The sequence below is a fragment of the Urocampus carinirostris genome, chromosome 8 (assembly GCF_059441175.1).
Source record: "Urocampus carinirostris isolate Australia breed hairy pipefish chromosome 8, RoL_Ucar_1.0, whole genome shotgun sequence".
NCBI lineage: Eukaryota > Metazoa > Chordata > Actinopteri > Syngnathiformes > Syngnathidae > Urocampus > Urocampus carinirostris.
In genome coordinates this window covers 40,244,653-40,267,926 of record NC_142356.1, presented here as the reverse complement: position 1 = coordinate 40,267,926, position 23,274 = coordinate 40,244,653, and the positions used below count along the sequence as shown (strand labels likewise).

The 23,274-nt window shown below is 39.5% G+C and overlaps 1 protein-coding gene across 9 annotated transcripts in view; it reads right to left on the bottom strand.

The window, feature by feature from the left end:
* adgrl3.1 (adhesion G protein-coupled receptor L3.1) overlaps positions 1-23,274 on the bottom strand; it is a 385,181-nt gene that overhangs the window by 321,623 nt on the left and 40,284 nt on the right. For all 9 annotated transcript variants that reach the window (XM_088342694.1, XM_088342696.1, XM_088342697.1 and 6 more), the window contains exon 2: positions 10,402-10,482. The gene's annotated coding sequence lies outside the window, so the exon portion shown is untranslated. The remainder of the gene's footprint in view (positions 1-10,401; positions 10,483-23,274) is intronic.

The window sequence follows — 23,274 nt, the reverse complement described above, 5'->3', positions numbered from 1 at the left end:
TGGTCCAAGATTCCTCCTGCAGTGTGTGAAAACCTGGTGAAAGACTATAGGAAACGTTTGACCTCTGTAATAGCAAACAAAGGCTATATTAACATTTATTTTCTCCGATGTTCAAATACTTATTAGCAGTTCTATCACACAAATAAATTGTTAAAAATCATTCATTGTGATTTCTGGGTTTTTCTTTTTAATTTATTTCTCTCACAGTGGACATGCAGCTACAATGAAAATTTCAGACCCTTCCATGATTTCTAAGTGGGAGAAATAGCAAGATAGCAGGGTGTTCAAATACTTATCTTCCTCACTGTACACACACACACACACATATATATATATATATATATATATATATATATATATATATATATATATATATATATATATATATATATATATATATATATATATATATATATATATATATATATATAGTTATGTTTTTCTGAACAACAATGTCTGCAAACAGGCACCCCCCAACTTCTGTCTGCAATTATCATGTGCAGGCCGAATTACTTCGGAAAAGTTAACAACTAACGGACATTTATTGCCCGGCCGCCTATGCCCCAAGGCTCGCAGTTTCGGTCTTGTTTGGTCATTAGGCTTACTATATTTAGCGAAAGATGAGGCCAGGGCAGCCATCACTTCCAAAGGAACCCTAAATGTACATTTATACTGGACACAACTTTGTGTACCCTCCCATTGTTTTGACAATAGAGTGGTATCAAACGCAATTATTTCCATTATAATTTCAAGGAAACAAACAGAGTTAATTAATTATTTGCCATTTTTAAATACGGGTTCTATTAGACTCACAAAACACTTTGAACATACATTGTAAGGAATTACGTGTTATTGAGAATAATCAGTCATTTTTTGATAAGAAAAATATTCTGTAGCAAAATTACCTGTGGTATTATATAAAGTTGTCTACTGGTATTGGTAAGGCAATAGAGTGGTATCAGACATCCTCAAATGCAAGGGTGACAAGAGTGCTCTGTCATTTCTAAATGAGTTAAAATGTCAAAATTACTACTGTATTTTCCAGACTATATGTTTTGGCATGAGTTGTCTTGGGGCTGTAACAATACCCCAAAAAAAGAAAAAAATAGATAAATGATCCCCTAAGTTTTAAAGTGCGCCGTATAACCCAGTGCGCCTGATATAGCACAGAATACAGTGAGGAAGAATGGAAATACATACAGTATTTATGTATGCGCATTTTTGCACAAGATTTTATGGTATAATACTGTATTTGTACAATGGTTTATCATTCGCAAAACACAGGTGACCAAAATCCCAAACCATTACATGCAATAATAGTCGAGCCACGGTCAAGGTTGTGAGAGTCTGACACTTACTTATCAGATATATATATGCCATATGAAGGTCATTTAATTTTATCTTATTATCACACTAGTTTTTAATGTTAGAGAATGGAGGAAACAGAAAGTCGCTCTGAAAGATATAAATAAAAGCAAAGTCCGATTCATCATCAGATCACCAGAGAATTATTTCACTTTCATGATTTTTTTTGCTTTTGTAGCTTTCAGGATGACATTCATTTATTTTAAAACAGGTGTCCTTAGGGGGCACCCTGTTGCCTGCGGGCACTACGTTAGAGACCCCAGGTCTAATGTTTATTTTTCAGCGCTCTAAACGCTGCGACTAGGTTTGATTCCCATTGCATACAACGTTTAGCAATTTCGGACCCCGATGTTTATTGATTGGTCAATCTTTGCAAAAATACCATGGTTGGTTGGATGGTTTGTTGGTTGGTTAGTTGGATCCCTTTACCACTAGAATCACAGGTGGCCCATTTCCTGCAGTGTTTCTTGGGCAGGTACATCCTGGTGGGGCCCATCCCTCTCCATGCAAGCATATGTTTCCACTTGGGTCATGTAAAACCTCAATTCCAATTTTGCCCACGCAGTTTCCAGTATATAAGGTGCACTGGGTTATAAGGCTTTTAGATGTCTGGCCAATTTGGGGTTTTTAGTGTGCTTAGTCTAGAAATTACAGTTGTATTGGACACACACAAAAGTTGACAACTAATGAACATTTATTGCCCGATCGCCTGAGCTCTACAAGGCGCAGGTTCGGTGTTGTTTGGTCGTTAGGCTCACGATATTTAGCTTCCAAAGGAACCCAAAACGTAATAATAAATCGCACGCAACTTTGTGTACCCTCACATTGCACTGTCACATCTGATTGCATTATGAGTCTGAGAGGGCGCATTTGTCGGGCCAATTAGTACATTTTCTGGCACAGATGGAGCCCGGAAATCCCCGGAGAAAACAGCGGGTCAAATCTATGTCCTTAAAAAAATATCATCATCATGCTACATACAGTATCTTTTTTTTTTTTTTTTTAAAAGGGGAAAAAAGTGCGCCAGGTGCGTGGGAATATTCTCATGACTGAGCCCCCGGCTGTTTTTGAGAGTATAGGAAGCTGCTGTGACTCATCATCTCGGTGGAGTTGAAAACGATGACTGCTGTCGCAGCGAATGGGATTTTGGATGCTTTTCAAACGACAAATTACGCAAAGTAAAGAAACCTCCAGTTGAGCACTTTGGAAGACTCATTTGCAGATTCAATTAAGATCTGCATGGAGGACTACTTGATACCAAGGATGCATTGTATTTGTGTGCTTTTTCAACTTTTGCCCTTTTATCCCTTTAAAAATGAAAGGCAAACACATCTGAGGAGTATCTGTGTGGTAAATGAGTGACCCTTTTGTTTCTTAAATGAGAGGAACGCCTTGTGTTTTCATATTGAACTATTACACTGGTATCCTTAATATAGAGGCTTATTAAACAATGCATGTTCACTGTTGAGATACTTTGTGATAAAAACACACAACACAAACTATAAACACCAGAAAACGCCAACAAAGCACTCTGATTTGATTGGCAGAGCACTAGGGGGCATAGCTGTGCACACATTCAGTGCAGAATATTGTGACATGTTTACAAAAACACTTGGCTTGCAAGCATTATTTAGGACAGACATGTTTAAAGTGATACGCTACACTCTTAAGTAACTATGAGAGGGAGACACATTTTAGTGACTAGTGATAATGGCTAAGTGCCACTTGACATGGATAATAAATGCTAGGATAGTAATTGACATTAAAGGGTAAATGTATATTGTTTATCGACCCATAGTATTGAAAAAAATTCTTAATTCATTGAAAATAAATAATAATAAAATAAATAAAATAGGATATTGATTTTAATAAGAAACATTTTGTACTTTTATAACTCGCACCAGACTAAATTGTGCCCACATTGAAACATGAGCTATATACAAAGAAAGAGATTACACAGAAAGAGTTTTAATAATATACGGTATTTAAACCCCTTAAAGTCATGGCAGCCCGCTTGCGGGACACTGGTTTTTCGATAAACAAATACGTGTTTGTACGATGTCAATAGTCACTGAAATATGTCATGCCACATATCATTGGGAAGCTTAAACTCTTGGGATTCAAGATGTGACCATTTTAAAATACACCCATCACAGAAACATCCCAATCAGTCTGAAACAAGAGACCAGAAAACTATAAAGCCCGCGTAACTACTTCCGGCGCCGTCGCGAATGGCAGCCACTCCAGCAGCTCCCGTGTTATTTTCGCTACTTTTGTGATTTATTGTTTTTTGGGTTTTTTTGCTTACTTTTTCAGTGGCTGCCTTGCAACACTTGTAGCACTTTGGATTACTTTCAATCCTATGGATATGGGTTTTAACGCGCAAAAATGCGTATATTTAAGAAATCAACTCCTCGACCTGAAGAATTCTCGAGCCGGCGCGGTCCCCCTTTTACCTAACGAGGTGAGGCGACCCTACCAGGGGTGCAGAGCCTGTGCTAAGGTAAAGGCTAAGCGGCTAGCGGCAAAGTGGCGATATAAGCCCACGGTACCGTCCATAATCATAGGGAATGTCAACTCCCTACCAAATAAGATCGACGAACTGGCTGAGCTTGTGAAAGACATCAAAGCATACAGCTTGCTTTGCTTTACGGAAACGTGGCTCACGTCTGGCATCCCGGACGCTAACACCGCGCTAACCGGCTTCTGCGCTGTTCGGGCTGACAGAGGCACAAAAGTCAGTGGGAAGCGCAAAGGAGGGGGACTGGCTATCTACGTGAACACGAGGTGGTGTAACCCCGGGCATGTAAAAACAAAGCTTTCTATCTGCTGCCGTGATGTCGAACTTTTGGCCGTAAGTCTGCGTCCCTATTACATGCCCAGATAAGTTCGGACACGCCATTGCTGTCATTGTTTACATCCCACCGCGCGCTGATGCGGAAGTAGCGTGTGACGTCATCCACTCCGCGGTGGCAAAGCTACAAACACAACACCCGGAGGCTGCAATGTTAATCTCTGGGGACTTCAACCACGTGACTCTTGATAAGACACTGCCCTCTTTCGTCAAGTATGTGGACTGCAAGACCAGGGGAAATAGGACTATTGACCTTCTGTATGCAAACATCAAAAATGCATACAGTGCAAAACCACTGCCTGCCCTTGGAAAAGGAGACCACAACATCATTCTGCTTAAACCACAGTACAAACAAAAAGTGAGGAGGCTACCAACAACCACACACTCTTTTAGAAAATGGTCCACAAAGGCAGAGCAGGCTCTGAGAGACTGCTTTGGATGTACGGACTGGGATGTCCTGCTAGGGTCCAGCAGTGGGGACATTCAATCGACATTTCGTTCTGTGTACATTGTTACACAGAATGACAATACAAGGAAATTATTATTATTATTATTATTATTGAGGAGATGGCAAACTGCACTACTGACTACATTAACTTCTGCATGGACAATGTTGTTCCTATAAAGACTGTACGCTGCTATGCCAACAACAAGCCCTGGATCACGAGCGACATCAAGTGCCTTCTGAACCAAAAGAAGAGGGCCTTTAAAAATGGTGATCAGCAGGAGCTAAAACGAGTACAGAAAGAGCTCAAAGTCCAGCTCCGGAAAGGGAAGGAGCAGTACAGGAGGAAGTTGGAGAAAAAGCTGCAGAACAACAACATGAAGGAGGTGTGGGAAGGGATGAAAACAATTACTGGCTGCAGCACCAAGCAGGGTGTGGCTGTGGATGTAGATGTGGGGCGAGTCAACCAGTTGAACAACTTTTTCAACAGGTTTGACCACTCCGCCTCATCCTCACCCCTGAGTACTGCAGCTGTCCTTCCCTCTCCCCCTCTGGACACTAGCAGGGAAGACATCCCCCCACTAAAAATAAATGCACCCCAGGTGTGTGGAGAGCTGAGAAGGCTGCAAACCAGCAAGGCAGCTGGTCCAGATGGAGTATCCCCCCGACTGCTGAAAGCCTGTGCGTCTGAGCTGGGAGACCCTCTCAGCTGTGGAAAACATCCTGCATCATCCCAGTCCCAAAGAAATCAAGACCTGAGGAATTCAACGACTTCAGGCCGGTCGCCCTGACATCACATGTGATGAAAACCATGGAGCGGTTGCTGCTGCACCACCTGAGGCTACAGGTCCGTCACGCCATCGACCCACTGCAATTTGCTTACCAGGAGAAGGTGGGAGTGGAGGATGCTATAGTATACATGTTACACCGATCCCTCTCTCACCTGGATAGGGCTAAGGGGGCTGTGAGGATTACATTTTTGGACTTCTCCTGTGCCTTCAATACCATACAGCCTCTGCTACTGTGTAGGAAACTGACAGAGATGGGAGTTAGCTCACACCTTGTAGAATGGATTACTGACTACCTGACAGACAGACCCCAGTATGTGAAACAGGGGGGCTGTACATCGTGTGGTACACTGTGGTTAGCAGCACAGGATCTCCGCAGGGGACCGTGCTCTCTCCGTTCCTATTCACTCTATATACATCGGACTTTAAGTACAACTCTGAGTCCTGCCATGTGCAAAAGTTTGCCGACGACACTGCGATCGTGGGATGTATCAGAAATGGGCAGGATGAGGAGTACAGGAAATTGATTCAGGACTTTGTCCGATGGAGCGACGCAAACCACCTGCACCTGAACACCACCAAGACCAGGGAGATGGTGGTGGACTTCAGGAGAACCAGAACTCACCCGGTTCCTGTAACCATCAAAGGAGAATGTGTAGAATTTGTCCAGACCTACAAATACCTGGGTGTGCAGCAGGACAACAAACTGGACTGGACTGCCAACACAGAAGCTCTATGTAGGAAAGGCCAAAGCCGACTTTACTTCCTCAGAAGGCTGGCCTCCTCCAAAATCTGCAAAAAGCTCCTGAAAATATTCTATGAGACAGTTGTGGCAAGCGCCCTCTTCTATGCGACAGCGTGTTGGGGAGGCAGCGTCAAGAAGAAGGATGCCTCTCGTCTCAATAAACCGGCTAGGAAAGCGAGCTCTGTTGTGGGCAAAGAGCTGGACAGCCTAACAACAGTAGCTGAGAGACGGGCACTGGAAAAGCTGCGGTCAATCATGGACAATCCATCGCATCCACTACACAGCATTATCTCCAGACAGAAGAGCAGTTTCAGCGACAGACTGCTGTCACTGTCTTGTACTACGGACAGACTGAAGAGATCTTTTCTTCCTCATGCCATGAGGCTCTTTAACTCTACCCGGCAGAGTAAAAGCCCACAGTGAACCACACCACCTACATTGCATATAACCGAATCTTATTGCAATATGTATTCTGTGTAGCACTATTTAGTTATTCTATATAACACGCTACAGTGGGCATTTGCACGTCACACTGGGTATTTGTATATTGTATTCTTTTTGCTTTATTATTGTATTGTTCTCAGCTCAGGGATGCTGCTGGAAATGTCTATCTATCTATCTATCTATCTATCTATCTATCTATCTATCTATCTATCTATCTATCTATCTATCTATCTATCTATCTATCTATCTATCTATCTATCTATCTATCTATCTATCTATCTATCTATCTATCTATCTATCTATCTATCTATCTATCTATCTATCTATCTAACTCACCATAACGTCTTCTACCTCTTAGTATGTCCGCAAAAATGGTTTTGTTACATCAAGGATTATCTATAGAATCCAACCGTGTAAAATATTTACTCGCAAACACACGATAATGCCGACAGATAAATAGAAGTCCGCGTTAAACATTTTAGCTTCGTTGTACGTTGCTTCTTGTAATCCATCCGTTTTGCCACATTATTTCTGTTTGAAAATAAACAGACTCGTAAAATTTTTCCAAAATAGTAGTCAGCTCTCTCCTTTCTAATGACACCTCCTCAATGATGAGGGTCTGTTGATGCTAGTTTTATTAATGCACAAAGCTCGGCGGTACAATAAACTTGTATCTTCCTTGATACATATATTCCACCTGTGTCACTCTTACCTTTACTGATTAGGCGCCCCTGGTGGCCATTAGAAAAAAATGCATAAATTAGCCGCATTGTTATATAAGCTGCAGGGTTGAAAGCTTGTGACAGAAGTCGCAACTTAGTCTGGAATTCATGGTATATAACAGGAGCCTACAGGAAGCTGACATAATTGTCCACCTTTTTGCTGCTACAGGTACCCGGAAACAAAAAAAAAACCCTCTCGAAAGCCTGGGGAAAAAAAGAAGGGAGAGAGAGAAAGAGAGGAAGAGAGACGAAAAAGTCTTATTTTTTGTCATGTTGAGTCTTTGTAGTTTGTATTCTTCCTTGTGCTCTTTAAGCACTCCTTTTCGGTTGCACTGCACAATTCAGCAACATCTAGTGGGCAAATAATACACACAGTCCCTTTTGATTAGAGGTGCCCTATAGCGTACCAAACAACAAAAATAGAGTAAAAACAATGCTAGCAGAACCAGCATTGGTGCACAAGTGGCTACCAAACCCAAAAATGTTAACTATAAATTGTAAAATCCAACAAAATTAACATTTCAAAATAATATTGATATTTATCATTAGCAACTGTGAATCTTGAAAGTTATTCACTTTCAAGAATTTACCCAGTTTTTTGTCGACTTTGTCAACTTGAGATAGGCACATTGTGTCTTCAAAGGTTTGGTTTTAAAATCATTTTTTTATTTTGTAGTTTATTATTGTTATAAGTATTCTATTCTAATACAATCTAAACTGAAGACTGAATGACATTTTCACTTGTCATATTCCATTGTTTGTATTATTCCTTGCGCTCTTTAAGCACTCTTTTTTGGTTCCAATGCACAATGCAGCGACCCTAGATGGATTTATCATGCATAGTGTCCCTTTAACGGTACACGACATTAGCATAGCTCACAGGTTGACAACGCAAAATGTTGAAAGAGCGACATAGGACCAAAACAAATAAACAAAAACATATGTTTGAAACTTAAAAAAAAACGTTAAAGGTGGGGCGCATATTTTGAATTGTCCTTGAGAAGTTTAAAATTAAACATATTTTCTATGTGTTATCAATGCGAAACTGAGTTCAAAGAGACTTTAAACATTTGTTTCACTGTTCCTATCGGCCTATCCGTCTATATTGGGGCCCGGTCACACAGCCGTTTGCGTCTGTATCGCGGGTAAAATTTTGCGATTTTTTTTTTTGCCAGTGGTTGCCCGCGATGGAAAATGCGCAAAATTGGCCAACCCGCTGTTCAGCGGTGGTATGCCCGCAAAACAGACGCCGGCGACTGTTCCGCTTCCTCATCGCGTCATTTCCGTGTGTGGACCACGGGTATAAAAGCTGCTGAGCCGGGCTGTAGAAATCATAACCGCTCAAGACACAGTCCAGTGAAGATCAAGATTTCAAGCTATGGCACCGAAGAAGCCAATATGTCATTATTGTAATAGTTTTTCATTTTATTTTATTATCTTGTTATGAAATGAAAAGAAATGTCAAGAAATTGATTAAGACGAGGTCACTACGGTGACGGGGATCCATGTTCACCCCTTGACGTCTCGAGCACAACTGACGTGTGCTCGGCAAATCGCGCTGTATATACGCGGAGAAAGGCGTTTGACCGTCACACGTGTTACACACGCTAATTCACGTGATAACACCGCGATACAGGCGCAGAACAAACGTGCTATGACCGTGCTCCACCCACGACTACCCGCTAAAGCTTCGCGTCCTACCCGCGTGTAACCACGCCCTGGCCGCGGCAGTAGCACGTCGTTCCGTGTCTGTACCGCGTCATTACCTCGTGTGTACCACGTGTGCCGCCCGCGGTTACACGTGGTCTAAAGTTTTGAGCAGCGCAAAACTTTTTCGCGCGGCCAACCGCGTGTGAATTTCTGACCGCGTGTAAAGCACGGCTGTATCTCGTCTGTATGCCGATCTCAAAGCGTCCAACAGCGTCTGCTTCACAGGCAGAAATTTCTGGCCGTGATTCAGCCTCGATACGCCTGTGAAAGGCTGTGTGACCGGGCCCTTAGGCAGGATGAAAGGAGGGCAGGGGAGCAGGTTAATTGGAGAGTAATTTCAGTTGCGTACTGGTTGTTTCCATTTTTCCGAGGATGAAAATGTTCAAATTAAGAAAAGGACTGTTTCAAAAGCAGTCCAAATAACAACCCAAACTCACAAAAAGATGACAAAAGAAGAGTTTATCCAAGCACAGACAGGAAGCTTGACAGAGCCTGCAATGATGATTTCAGCCAGATGATAGCGTCAATAAGTAGAATATTTTTGAAATTAGGGACACCATCATTAAATAAGCATTATAAGGAAGGAAAAACGTGAAGAATGTTTGTGTAATGTTTTTCCTCGTACAACATTTTCCATTATTAAACATTTTTGAAAAAGTGCCAGGGAGCATCGATAGAGCGCTAAACAGCCGCTTAAGGCTCTAGAGTGGCTAGTTGCCGCCCCCCGCCCCCAGGTTGACAAAAATGGCCGAAGGAAAAACCTTTATCCTTATTTCAGCTCGTCTTAAGTCATTATTTACAGTTCATGTACCGTGAATTCCGGACTATACACCGCGACGTAAATCGGATGTGATTTTGCGCTTTGTGCAAGAATAAAACTAGCATAAAAAGACCCTCATCATGGGAGAGATTTTAGAGCTTAAGCTTTCCAGTGATATATGGCATGATAATTTTACGGTGTCTGGTGAAATCGTACAGACACGTATTTGTTTATTAAAAGTCCAGCGGCCCACCGCCGGCCGTCAGATTGTTAAGGGGTTCTAAGCTACCGAATATTATAAAAAATTTCTGTGTACCGTCTTTCTTTGTAAATAGCTAATTTTTTCTTGTGGGCACAAGCGGCTTATGGTCAGGTGCGGGTTATGTATGTATAAAATGTTTTTTCCCTAAATAATTTACTAGGTGCAGCTCATAATCAGGTGCACTCTTAAGTCCAGAATTAATGGTAATCATCTGCCGAAAGAAACAATGCTTGGTCAATAAAATGACTTTCCATCCAATTCCCTAGAGAAGATGTGGTTCCCTTAAACACAATGTCCCATTCTTACCTTCTATAGCGCACTTTGCTTTGTCAAAGTGATATTAGCGCCCAAGGAATCACATCTCACTGGCAGCTGGACATCCAAGTCCTGCAGAGACATGGAGAAAAACGATAAAGCAAAAATAGTGAGAGGTAGTGCGAGTCATTGGAGTTAAGCCCAAGTCATTTTTCACGAGGAGACAAGAGAGCCGTAACGGCGAGTGAATACGGCGCTCAGAGAGAATAACGGCACCCTCCAGATTGTCTGAATGGCCACTCAAAGTGGAGAAGGCTGTTGCCTCTCCCGGTTGCTTGTTTAGGATTGGCGGGCACGAGTATCCTCGTATTCCTGCTTTCCCTGCCGTGTAATGACTCCTTAAGTGGCAGGGTATCAAGTCCATAATGGTGTAATGGCCTATCACTGTGTTCTTGCTAGGACAACTAAGTTAAAGGATCGCCGCTTGTCTGATGGTACATTTTTCAGCCAGTCAAATTGTCAGCCATGTTCCGGATGTAAGGGAAGAAAAATTCCAAATAAAGATACAAAAAAAAATCACGAAACTAGAAAGGCCAAGGGTACCACAATAAAAATACAGAGACCCCTTACTACTTCACGTTTCAGTTATCGCTGGTTCACTGCTTTGCTGATTTTTAATTCAATTGTCTTTATTGTCATTGATATCAACATATCTGAAAGACAGCACACAATAAATGCCATCATGCGGGCTAGTTTTATGTGTGTTTTGGATGGGCGCGACTTTGTGTGTGTGTCACCGTGATTGGCGGGTTTATGCTGTTAGTCAGGCCGGTACACAAGTGACCACCAAACCAAAACAAACTGCGAGGATAGTGATAGATAGCTTTTGCAGCTCATTACATAGAAAATAAATGTATCAATTAAGTCGGACTCTGAGGAAAGTCAGAAGAGCGTAAAGAAATGGTGATCACCAGCGGGTGCTCCGTGGATTTATATCGGGTTCGGGAATCAACTAAGGTAGCGTCAGGAGGGAATGAAATATCAGTGCTGCAGGTCCGGCCTACTGCTACATCTAGCATAACAACTCTCGTAAGCCACCCCTGCCAGCCTATACTTCACCAAGATCCATTACCCAGGAAACAGATGACCTGGAGCTATAACTTGTGGAAAACTGCTACATTTGGGAATATTGAATTGTATTCATCGTGGAGACCTGGCTCAACCAGAGGACACTGGATGCTAGCGAGCAACTAGCCAGTCACTCTCTAAATCACTTTTTTTGCACTAAAAGTAAAAGCCCTCCAATTTTGTTGTAGTTTGTGTGTAATTAAAATGTAAATAAAAACGTATTGCTGGATAAAATGATGTTTTCAGTTTTGCTAATATTGTGAAATATGTAATTGCTATTCTTTCAAATCTATAAATTAAACATGTTATTATAATTAAATATTTCATTTATATATAATATTTTTTATATGAAAAAATATATCTTAAATATGACTAATATGAATTCATGAATGAACGGCCATATTACATAATAGTCTGTATATTCAGCCGTTTAAAAAAAAAAGTTTTTATTTTTAATGTCGCTCTTAGGCTTCCTTACTCAATAGTAGTTTTGGGACTAACACGTTACAAACCTAAATATGTTTCTAACATGGTGCGCTACTCTACTACCTATTAAGAGTAGATTATGAATTATAAAGTCCTCTGATTGCTTACTATTTGTATTTACAACGATAAAATAAAATACTAAAATCAGGGGGTCAATTTATATGTGCATATTTGGTTGTGTGTCAGTAGTACCAAATGGTAGGCAGGGCGTAAGGCAGAGGCCATGGCTTATACAGGGGAAAAAAGAAATCAATGGGGCAAACGTGTGCTGAATTTTGTTTTGTTTATTTGTAAAATTGGTTTTGCGAAACACCATGCCTGGAAAAAAGTATTGGACAGTAACCAGAAATGGAGAACGGAATCTTTGAGTGGTTTGAAGCCCAGGTACAAAATAGATACGGGGTGTCTCGGCTAAGTGTTCATTTGCAAGCTCTCAAGATTGCACAACCCAAGAAATATGAAGGGTTCACCACTGCCACACTTTGTGTTGCACATTTTCTTCAATTTATTTTATGTCTGGTAATCCTGGAAGGGGGATACCTCATGAGCGGTCCCTTCTCAAGGTTTCTTCATTTTCCTCATGTTGAGGTTTTTTGAGTTTTTCCTTGCCCTCATGTTGGTTCCAGATCAGTGGATGTTGTAATAATAGTCTGAAAAAATAGTCTGCGTAATCCTGTGAAGCCCTTTGAGACTCTTTGTGATTAAGGGCTATACAAATAAAAATGACTTGACTTGACTTGACTATTATGTGGCTACTCTAAAGCAGCTTTCGGGGTTTTGCTTCAATACAAGTCATTTGTAACTATATACTTTCAGAGTAACGCGCTACTTATTGTCGTTAATCTGGAGTAAACGTAATTACTTTATAAATGAAGTAACTAGTAACTGTAAGTAATTACTGTATTTCAGTAATGTGCACTGCTTAACAGGAATATAAAAGTTTGCTGAATTGACTAGTGAGTGATAGTCAAATACATAACAGGGAAAGCAACACAGCAGGGAAAGCAACACAGCAGGGAAAGCGACGGATGTTTCTGCTGATAAAAGTGAACAAGATATCTGGGTGCTATGCGCTAACAAATGGCAGAGTGCACTTAGGAAGTGCCGCTCAAAACACATTGTGCTCATTAGCGTGCTGAAAAATGTGCCTTTGAATAAAAACAGGACTTAGCATGGATGCTGGCCGCAGCTTACTGGGGTCAAATAGCTGAATAGCAACATTTTTACTAAATACGTTGAGGTCGCAGGTTGAATTTGTCCCAATGTTGGCCTTTTTGATGCATTTAAAAAGGCCCTTAAAGTAAAACTATAATAAGTCACTTAGATTTTGAAAAAACATAAAGTCACATCAAGTGGCAATTTCAAAGTTTCTTGCTATAAATGTTATACATTTACGTTTTGTTCATGTAAAAAAGAAACGCAGTCTTGGGTATATTGGCTATCCTGCTATTATTTTGATTTATTAATAAAAGTAACCGAAAACACAATGTGTTGGTTGCTGACACAATTTTTTTTAAATTAAACAATAAAATAAAGTAACATTTGTCTCATTCATTACCACCGACATCTAAACCCGTCAAAAGCAGTAAATGAGTTCATGCCTATAACAAGCATATTACTATGAAATATATATATTTTTAAATTTTCTGATGTGTTTTTTTCTCGCAAACCTTACCTTTACTATATTTTTTAATTCCATACGCAATATTGTCCAAAAATGTTTTTTAAATGAATATTTTTGAAGCTGTGCCCTAAAATGAGGAGTGCTTTATGGTCCCGAAAATACAGTATTTTTGTCTCAGGTAATGTTAACACATTTTAATGGAGCTATTATATATTTGTGCTTCAGTACCGTATCGTGAAAATAAAAAGGATCTAAGTTGTTAGATGGAACAAAAAAAAAGTAGGAATTGCAGTTCGTGTAAAGCTTCTCATGTTGCGTGTGCAACTACGTGCATTTTGTAGGTGCGCTTGAATAAAAGCTGTACCTAAGCAGGCTTCTTCTTACCCACACTAACAAATACTGTAGCAACAAAAAAAATTAAAATAGGGCTTGCATGAGGTGACAACACCCCGCCCTCTACTTAATGTGTTCCGCCGAAAACAGCTGTAATAAAAGTAAGATGAAAGCATATCAGTGCAGTGGAAAATAAAGAACACATACACTATTTAATAGAGAAAATGTTCTCCTTTCAACTTGTGTAAAGGACACCTCAAACGACGAACAAAACCTTTAAAGAGGCTCAGAGACCAAATTGGGTGGTTATATGATGAAAACAAAACCAAAATATTTTTGTCCCAAAAAAGTTGTAGTTTAACATAAATTTGCAAAATGTGGACCCAGGTTACATTGTGTAAACACAAGGGCTGCATGAATAACCGTAATCTGATCGATATTGTGACATTTTGACATCGTGTAATCGCAAGACACTGTGTTTTTTTTTAAGATTTAGAGTCTCATGTTTTCCATGTTTGGCTGGTTTTAACGGCCATCAAGTTTTAACAACATTAGCCAATGAAGGCGAGGAAAAGTAATCTGTGCGCGACAGTGATCTAGGAATCGTCTAAAGTGTTGTCTGGAGAAAAAGATCTGGCCTACTGCTAGGCTAACAACACCCCTGCCGAGGCTGCATTTCACCACCACCAGATCCATAACCCATGAAACGGTAGACCCGGAGCTACATTTCGTGGAAAACCACTACATTCGTAACTTGTATTTTAATCATGGCGGTGACCTGGCTGAAGTTGCGGTTATTCGATGCTACCGTATAGCCAGCCACTCTCTATATCGCTTTCTTACTCTACTCTAAAGCAGTTTTAGGGGTTTGGCTTCAATACAAGTAATTTGTAACCACATACTTTCAGAGTAACGTGCTACTTATTGTCGTTAATCTGGAGTAAACAGAATTACTTTATAAATGAAGTAACTAGTAACTGTAAGTAATGTGCACTGCTCAACAGTGTGAATTCCCCTGCGGGGATGAATAAAGTATCTATCTATCCATCTATCTAAAAGGTAAAGCCCTCCAATTTTGTTGTGCTGTACTTTTGTATATTGATAATTAAGACCTTTATTCAACTGCAATTCTGTTTTTTTTGTTGATCTGTAGGTATTACATTGTTACAGTCGCATACTCTGAATCAGTAATGACGTCATCTCGAGGTAGGTTTTCATGTCACTATGATTAAGTTATCTCCCAAAAAAAACTAGCATAGAAAATTCACTTTTCTTTTAGCATACAGGTATGAAAAATTTTGTTGCTGTTGTTTTTGTTTTTGTTTTTTTCAAAATCGCGCAGCCCTAGTAAAAGGACACTTCCAACTCTTCCACAATACTTTTTTTACATGACAATGTGTTTCATACCAGTAACACACTTCTGCTAAGGCTAGATGCTAAAGCTAATTCTATGCAAGCTCATCTCTCCAAGGTCAAGCAAGTGAGAGCATAGCCGTGTTTACTGGAGCGGCAGGAAAAGCGTTTCTCGCTTCGGCCTTGGCTGGGCGATCGGTGCCCGACATTCCCCGCCAGATTTTCACATACAAAGAGGAGGATTTGTAATTCAGCAATTGTGGTCAAGCCGGAGGGGCAGAAATAAATTTATTGAGGATCAAAACACGGATACAGAGCCTAGCACAGCAAATATTATAGAATTCTTTAGACTACAACCCTTAGGATCTGAGACCAGAATAGGAATGATGTCAATGCACTCTGTTGAACTGTCAGGCAATGTTTGGAGGTCATTTCCAGGAAAAATGAAATAATTTAAATTATAAAGATAGAAAAAACAGAAAAGCCAGCACAAGGATATACAGAGAATATATTGCATTCTGATTTTTCTTTTTGTACGAACTTGTTCTTTTGTGGAAAGACGAGTTATCAATAATCATACCTTGTCAGGTTTTACTGAGAAAAGGGTGCAACAATTATACAATATATTTACACAAACCACACTCTAACCATTTTTATTTTACTCATTGGAACTCATACTATATAATTTGGTTTAACTCATGTGTTGTATAAATCACAGAAGGACAATGTGCTCTACTGGCAGAACAATGTGAAAAATGCAGCTTAAAGAAAACCATAATGAAATCAGACTCAACTTGCAGTGAGGGAAAGCAGTGAATGAATAAGAATTTGTAAATTTTGTAATTGAAGGAGGGGTTAATAAAACTACTTGTATGATAAATACATTGCTTAAAATGCAATAAATTGGTAATATAACAATAAAGTATACTGTATTTTCCGCACTATAGGGTGCACTGGGATATAAGGCGCTACATTAGAGGCTGGGGTTACTGTACTAGTATGCATCCAAATGAAACGGTATGTATATGTCCTAAATTGCACCGCACACTACTTCTCCTATAAGGGAAAATTGAATCGGCGGCTGGTTACCGAAGTGGCGAGTTGTTGTGACTCAATATTGATCCATATATAAGGCGCGCCGTTTTATAAGCGCATGGTCAGCTTTTAAAAAAATTGAAAGCTTTTAGGTGCGCCCTATAGTGCGGAAAATACGGTACTTAAATCCATCTTGAAAATATAAAAATTAAAAATACTGTCTCGGGCTAGCAGTGAATGAGTGAGTAAAATGAGAAACATTATATGAAATGATTGAGTTTGAATAGTTAAAAAAAAGACTAGTAGTCCAGTGAACGGGCGCTTTAAGTCTTTTTGCGATAGTAAATTGCCCCAAAAATCGCAATAATTTCCATTTTGGTAAAAGATGAGTCTTTTCTGTTTTTACACAGCATAACGTGTTTTTTTTTTTTTAATTTAATATTATTGAGATGGTTTGTATTTCACGCATGGATGTAAAGTGTGCGATAAAATCTTCCGCTTTTGAATGGTTGGCATGTTTAGTCTCTTTAGGTCTCATGTTAAATGCACCTGCTCTGTGATGGGCTCAGAGGTTTGTGAAAAGACTCACTTGAGAACAGACAGCGTTATGAAGACCGAAGACAACACCACGTCCAACATAAAGATGTGGATAAGTTCAAAGCAGGATTGGAATACAAGAATATTTGGAAACATTTACACATCTCCTAGAGCACTGTGCAAGCAAAAAACGTTCCAAGACCTGGCCGTTCCTCTAAACCTTCGGCCCAAACAAGGAGAAAAATAATTAGAGAAACAACCAAGATACCCATGACCACATTGGATGACCTGCAAGCATACACAGCTGAAGTGGGACAATTTGTCCATAAAACTACTATTAGTCATACTTTGAATAAATCAACCCCTTTTGAAAAAGTAGAAAGAAATTAGATAATTCTTAAAGAATGCCTAAAAAAAGGCCTTTTTTTATTCCAAGAAGCCACATGAGATACACAAATAACATGTGGAACAAGATACAAGAAACAAGGTGCCCTGGTCTAATAAGACCAAAATTGAACCTTTTGTGGTCAAGGCAAACCTTTAATAATTGCTTATGAGTAATACTGCACATCGTCAATGTCAAACGCGGTGGTGGCAGCATCATACACTGGGGTTGCTTTTCTTCATCTAGGACTGGGAAGATCATTGGAGGATAGAAGGACTCAAATACAGGGCGAATCTGGCAAATAATCTGTTGGAGTCTGCAGGAGACTTAAAAATGCAGTAGACGTTTACGTACCAACAGGGCGACGACCCAATACTAGACCCAATACTTTTGCTAGGCACTGTATGTTATAGTGGGTGAGTTAATGTTGACTCTGCCCAGCCTTTTTTGACATTTGTCACATTCTTTTATATCAATATTCTTAACAACCACAATTTGAACGCAGACTGTAACACTTACATGAATACACTGACAGCATCTTTGCCGTGACCTCCATGGAGCTTTCCTGCAGAACTGTGCAGTAATTGTATCTATTAAGCAGTACAAGAGGCCATGAGCAATTCCTTTCGGCTTGAGTGGCCAGAGACCGCAACAAAGGACGCTTTCATTTGTGTCGTGTGTTTGTGCAAATGCACACGTCCTCTTAAATATACATGCGCCACATAACCCATGGGTGTGAACTCCTTGACGGATAAAGTGCCAAGAGCAACAGATCAACGAAAGAAATAACTAAGGCGTAAAGAGGCACCTCGACATCACCGTCCACCCCAACTTCCCCCCCGTCTCCCCCGCCTCCCTTCCAGCATCTTAATTCGTGTCTGGCCTCTCTCAGAACACAGAATGCATTATTCACACTGAGCTGGTCAACAATGCTGGGGATCAATGAACGACGAATGGAGGAACAGAAGTGGAAAGAAAGTGATCAAAATGCAGAGGTGTGAAAGGAACAGGTTGGTACAAGGCATGAAATGAGATTTTTCATTAGGACTCGTTTGCAAGGTGGGGGTGCGCCAATGACTAGATTAAAGCTGCAGCCGCTGCAAAAGTTCATGCATACATTAACTGAGCGCTCTTGCTTGCTTGGCTCCCAGAAGAGAAAGCCTTTATAGTAAAGTAGATCCCCGGGATATGACGTCCCTGCCTTGAGACATTTTCACTTTGGGACAAGATTGCCCCACTTTATGTTATTTTCCTCACTAGACAACATCAACACAAAATGATCCAGTGTACCTAAAAATGATGAGTTAAGTCTCTAAAATGTTTGTCAGCTTTTGGTTGACATCCTATATACCCCTGGTCTGCTATTACTATTACTAGAACAGCTTTCTTGACTCTCCGGTCTCCCGAAGTCCAAAATCAAGAGCCTTCAGCAGGTACAAAATGCTGCAGCAAGGCCATTAACTAAGATAAGAGAAAGTTTGACCACATTACCCCGATTTTAGGTAACCTGCATTGGCTCCCTGTTAGCTTAAGATTTGATTTTAAGGTTCTGTTCGAATTATACAAAATCATGCATGGACTTGCTCCCTCATTCCTCTTAGATTTAATTTCCCCCTATGATCCGGTCCTGCGCTGTGAAAATGCTGGTCTACAAGTGATCCCAAGAGCTTCGAAAAGATCTGCAGGTTCGAGAGCATTCTCCATTCGGGCCCCGGTGCTGTGGAATGCTCTTGCCGCTGAGATTTGATCTGCAACCTCAGTGGAAATGTTTAAATCCAAGCTTAAAACACACTTCTACGGCATATGAATAACCTATATTTTATGTTGATAATATCTGTGTATTATTTGCCCTCATGTGGGTTTTAGATCAGGGGATGCTGTCATAATGGTCTGTAGTTTGCAATAGTCTGTGGTTTGTGTAGCCCTTTGAGACTCCATGTAATTAAGGGCTATACAAATAAACATGACTTGACTTGACTATTGGTCTGTGTCACGGCATCAAGAAAATGATGATATGCTTTTGGCTTAACTCCCTCCCTCAAAACCTTTCTCTAGATTCAGTTCAGAATATCATGTGTTAAAGACTCAGCGTTGGCTATGATATACTGTATTTTTTGCACTTAATTTCATCGCTTTGGGTCAAAGGCTTTCAGTAATGCTAAAAGTAGAAGGAAAAACATGATAACCACGGAAATTTGTTATTTTCAAGAACTATAGAGGGGGTACATAAATCGCTATGCTCGCTAAGTTGGCTATTACCAATCGATAATCAAGAATATTTTTTATAATTTTACTGTAAAGGTTGTGATTAAAGCAAAGAGATTTCCCAAAGCAGTTTTATGGATTGCATAAACTAGTTTTAAAATCGGTTTAAACAAAATCGGCTGTCTTGTCCCCCCCCCCTCTGCATCCACCTACTAACTCAACTCCACCAACTTCTCACACATCATTGATAGATACCATTTTTTTTCTTGTATGTATGTTTATGTATTATTTAATTTAATCAAATACATTTATATAACATATTAGTGGTACCTACCTTATATGCTTTCTTTTTTTTCGTGCTTGTATCTGGGGTATCTGCCACAATGGATTAATTGTCATTCATTCCAGAAACGTGTGTAGTTTGTTGAGACTTATTATGAGATTTATTATTTGTACTTTCTTTCTTGCTTTGGGTCCAAGAATTGCAATGATGTGAAAGGAAGAAGCAAATACATGATAACCATGGATATGAAGCTTCGATTATCAAGAAATATGAAGAGATTACATGAATCACTATACTTGCTGAGTTGCATGGCCATAACCAATGGACGATAGGGACTAAAAGTAAAATCGGGCCTAAGAAAAAGCATCCCAACCCAGCCCGAGTCATGGGCATATAAACCTGAATCCGCCTGAACCCAACGGATTAACTTGATTTGATAAACGAGCCCGAAATAAACCTGAAACTTTAATTTGACGCCAAAGTAAACACGAGCTTCACTCCGGCTGTGTGTACTTCAGCATTGAACTGTGCAGCTTGGGGTTTATTTAAGGCCGAGTCCCTCAAATCAACTTTGGCTAAAAAGTTGAAAGTTTATAGGATATCGGGATCATACCAATATTTTATTCATGCAGTCCAAATTATTAAAATTGGATGATTTAATAAAAAATTTCACTTCACAACTGTTTTTTAAGGTCAACAAAAACATAGTGCCAGAAAACATAGAAAAATCATTCACTCGGAAAGAGGGAAATTATAACTTAAGGGGCTGTAGTGAATTAAAAATCCCAAAGGTGAGAACAACCAGGAAAAGTATGTGTGTGTCTGTGTGTGGAGTCAAACTTTGGAATAATTTACAAGATGAGATCAAACAATGTCCAACTATCCATGTGTTCAAATTTAAATACAAAAAAGCATTACTGGCGAAATACAGGGATGAAGAGAATGGGATATGAGAGAGATTGGAAATACTGCGTTTAAAACTATGGTTAACTTGTTGTTATTGTTGCTATTATTATATCAGAACTGTTATTATAAATATTATGTTTATTTTTATTGTTGTTATTATCATTGGTGCTGCAGTGACATTTGGTAACTAGGCGCATTATGACGTTGAGGGACGAGTATTGCGAAGATTAGTGTATAAAATATGTGATTATAGTAATTATTATAATTATTGTTATCTGACCTATGTAATAAGTATATCCACGAGATATTGTTATATTAGACATAAGAGGAAAGGAGGATTTGTAAAATGTATTTAATAGGGAAGATAAAAGGGTAGGAAAAATAAGCATCTGCTTCTGACTACCCCTTTTTGATGTTATGTGACATTATTTTGTTGTTGACTCATTGTTTTTGTCCTGTTTTTATTTAAATGTTCGAAATACAAGTTTTCATTCATTCATTCATTGCAAGTTTGTAAATCTTGTAATCTATTTCTAAGAAGCAGAAATGGTGTCTGACGTGAGGGTGGTGGAAGCCGCACATCTATTACCCCAACACCGGGGAGAAAGTTTCTTTGAATTTAGTGTTTTGGAGTTAAACTGATAGTTTGGTAAGCATTTAATTGTCTTTATCTAGAAGTGAGTGTATGCAGTGTAGATCCTCCACGAAGGGAAAAAAAAAAACGCGATAAAGAAGCCCAAAAAGCCCGAATTTTGAAAACGTGACTTTTATTGTATGTCAATAAGCCCAAAATTGGCCCTTTTGACACCTGTATAGTGTTAATTAGTTTGTCCTATTTTATTTTGCGATCACCATTTCGGAATGGATCATTATTCTTAGGAGGTGTAATGTAGTATTTTTCAACTTTTCCCAAAAAAGTCCCACAGTTTCAGGGCGTATCTCTTTGTCTTTGTCATGTGTTGATTGCCAATGCAGGATACAGTTTGTCTTCCGTCTTCGGCTTTCACAGACGGCTTTGGAGTCCATCTGTTAGCTAGCGCACACCTGCAGTCAATAGAGCCCAACTCTAAAAACAATTTATTTTTCCATAACCGCAACCTTGCCCTAACCTTAACCCACACACACAGTTACTGTAGAAAGAAATACTAAAACCTCCGTTTCTCCAGGTTTTCTCAATAATAAATCTAAAAGGTCAAAATGTTTTAATCAAAGCAATGTGAGGATGATACATCGTCTCAATTTTCACATTGGTCACATTCTCTTTCCCAAAGGTCAACGTCTTGTGGTCCAGAAAACGTAAACAAGTCACAGGGTTGAACATTTTCTTCGATTACCGGCCAGGGCGGCTTGTGGAGGGTAAAAAAAAACGTGGAGAAACAATTCTGTTTTCATTTAGAAGGAAACAAGGGAGTGTGGACTTGGGTTTAAGTGACACAATTTAGATTTTGTGGCTCTCAAGAGACAACGATCTGCATATGGGTCATGAGAGCGTGAAGGGAGTAAATGTCTGGATCAAATCCATCAGTCATTGGAAAATAGAAATTATGCGGGTACATAACCAGACTTCTGATAGGGTGGGGCGATCATTCAGTTCTGTTATTGATATCTTGGTATTTTAAAAAATTGGTATTCGTAATGTGTAACATTAAATGGATAGTGTGTAACATTCGGGTCATTCCTAGTATTCTGTGCCTTTCGAGTCCCAGTGACATAAAATGGTATATGTTGTGTAAAAATTGGCTCATTTTTAAAAGATTTCCTCATATGCTTCACAGCCCTCTACCATAGGACACACTGGTATGGATGCAGGATGAACTAATTTTAAATCAATTACTCCGATTGTAGCTTATAATGTGATTTTAAGGTTTTGTTGGTATTATACAAAATCATGCATTGACTTGCTCCCTCATATCGTTCAGATTTAATTTCCCCCTACTTTCCGGTCCGGAGCCTTTGCTCTGAAAACGCTGGTCTACTAGCGATCCCAAGAGTCAACAAGAGAGCCCTTAGATTCCCTGAGATTCGATCTGTAACCTCAGTTGAAATGTTTAAATCTAAGCTTAAAACTCACTTCTACTCTATAGCATGTGAATAACCTATATTTTATGTTGATAAAATTTGTATTATTTGCCCTCATGTAGGTTTTAGATGAATGGTTAGTGTCATAATAGTATGTAGTTTGCAATAGTCTTTGATCTGTACAGCCCTTTGAGACTCTTTGTGATTAAGGGCTATATAAAGAAACATGACTTGACTTGACTTGACTTGACGACATGTACACTAAAATGCAATGTTCAGTCATGTTTGATTGACTTCTGTTTTAAGTATAAGTGAAAAAAATCCAACAAATTCATGATTTTTTCATTATTTTTTATTACCTTAGTTATAATTTTGTTCACCTCATTTCAATTTCAGCTATTAGTGCATATTCTTGTTTGAAATCTCTAAAATATGTTCTGTACAAGTGTGAACTGTTCTCCCTGTTCCTCTGATTAGTGTTCCATAGAAAAGATTCCCTGACTATCTTTTTAGTCTCTTGACACTCTAACGGTTTTTCTGGAGTGAAAACATTAAGGGAGAAGAAGAGTGAGTACCACTCTTTAATAAACCTTTTTTTCAGTGATCTATTATGATTTACTGATGAGGAAA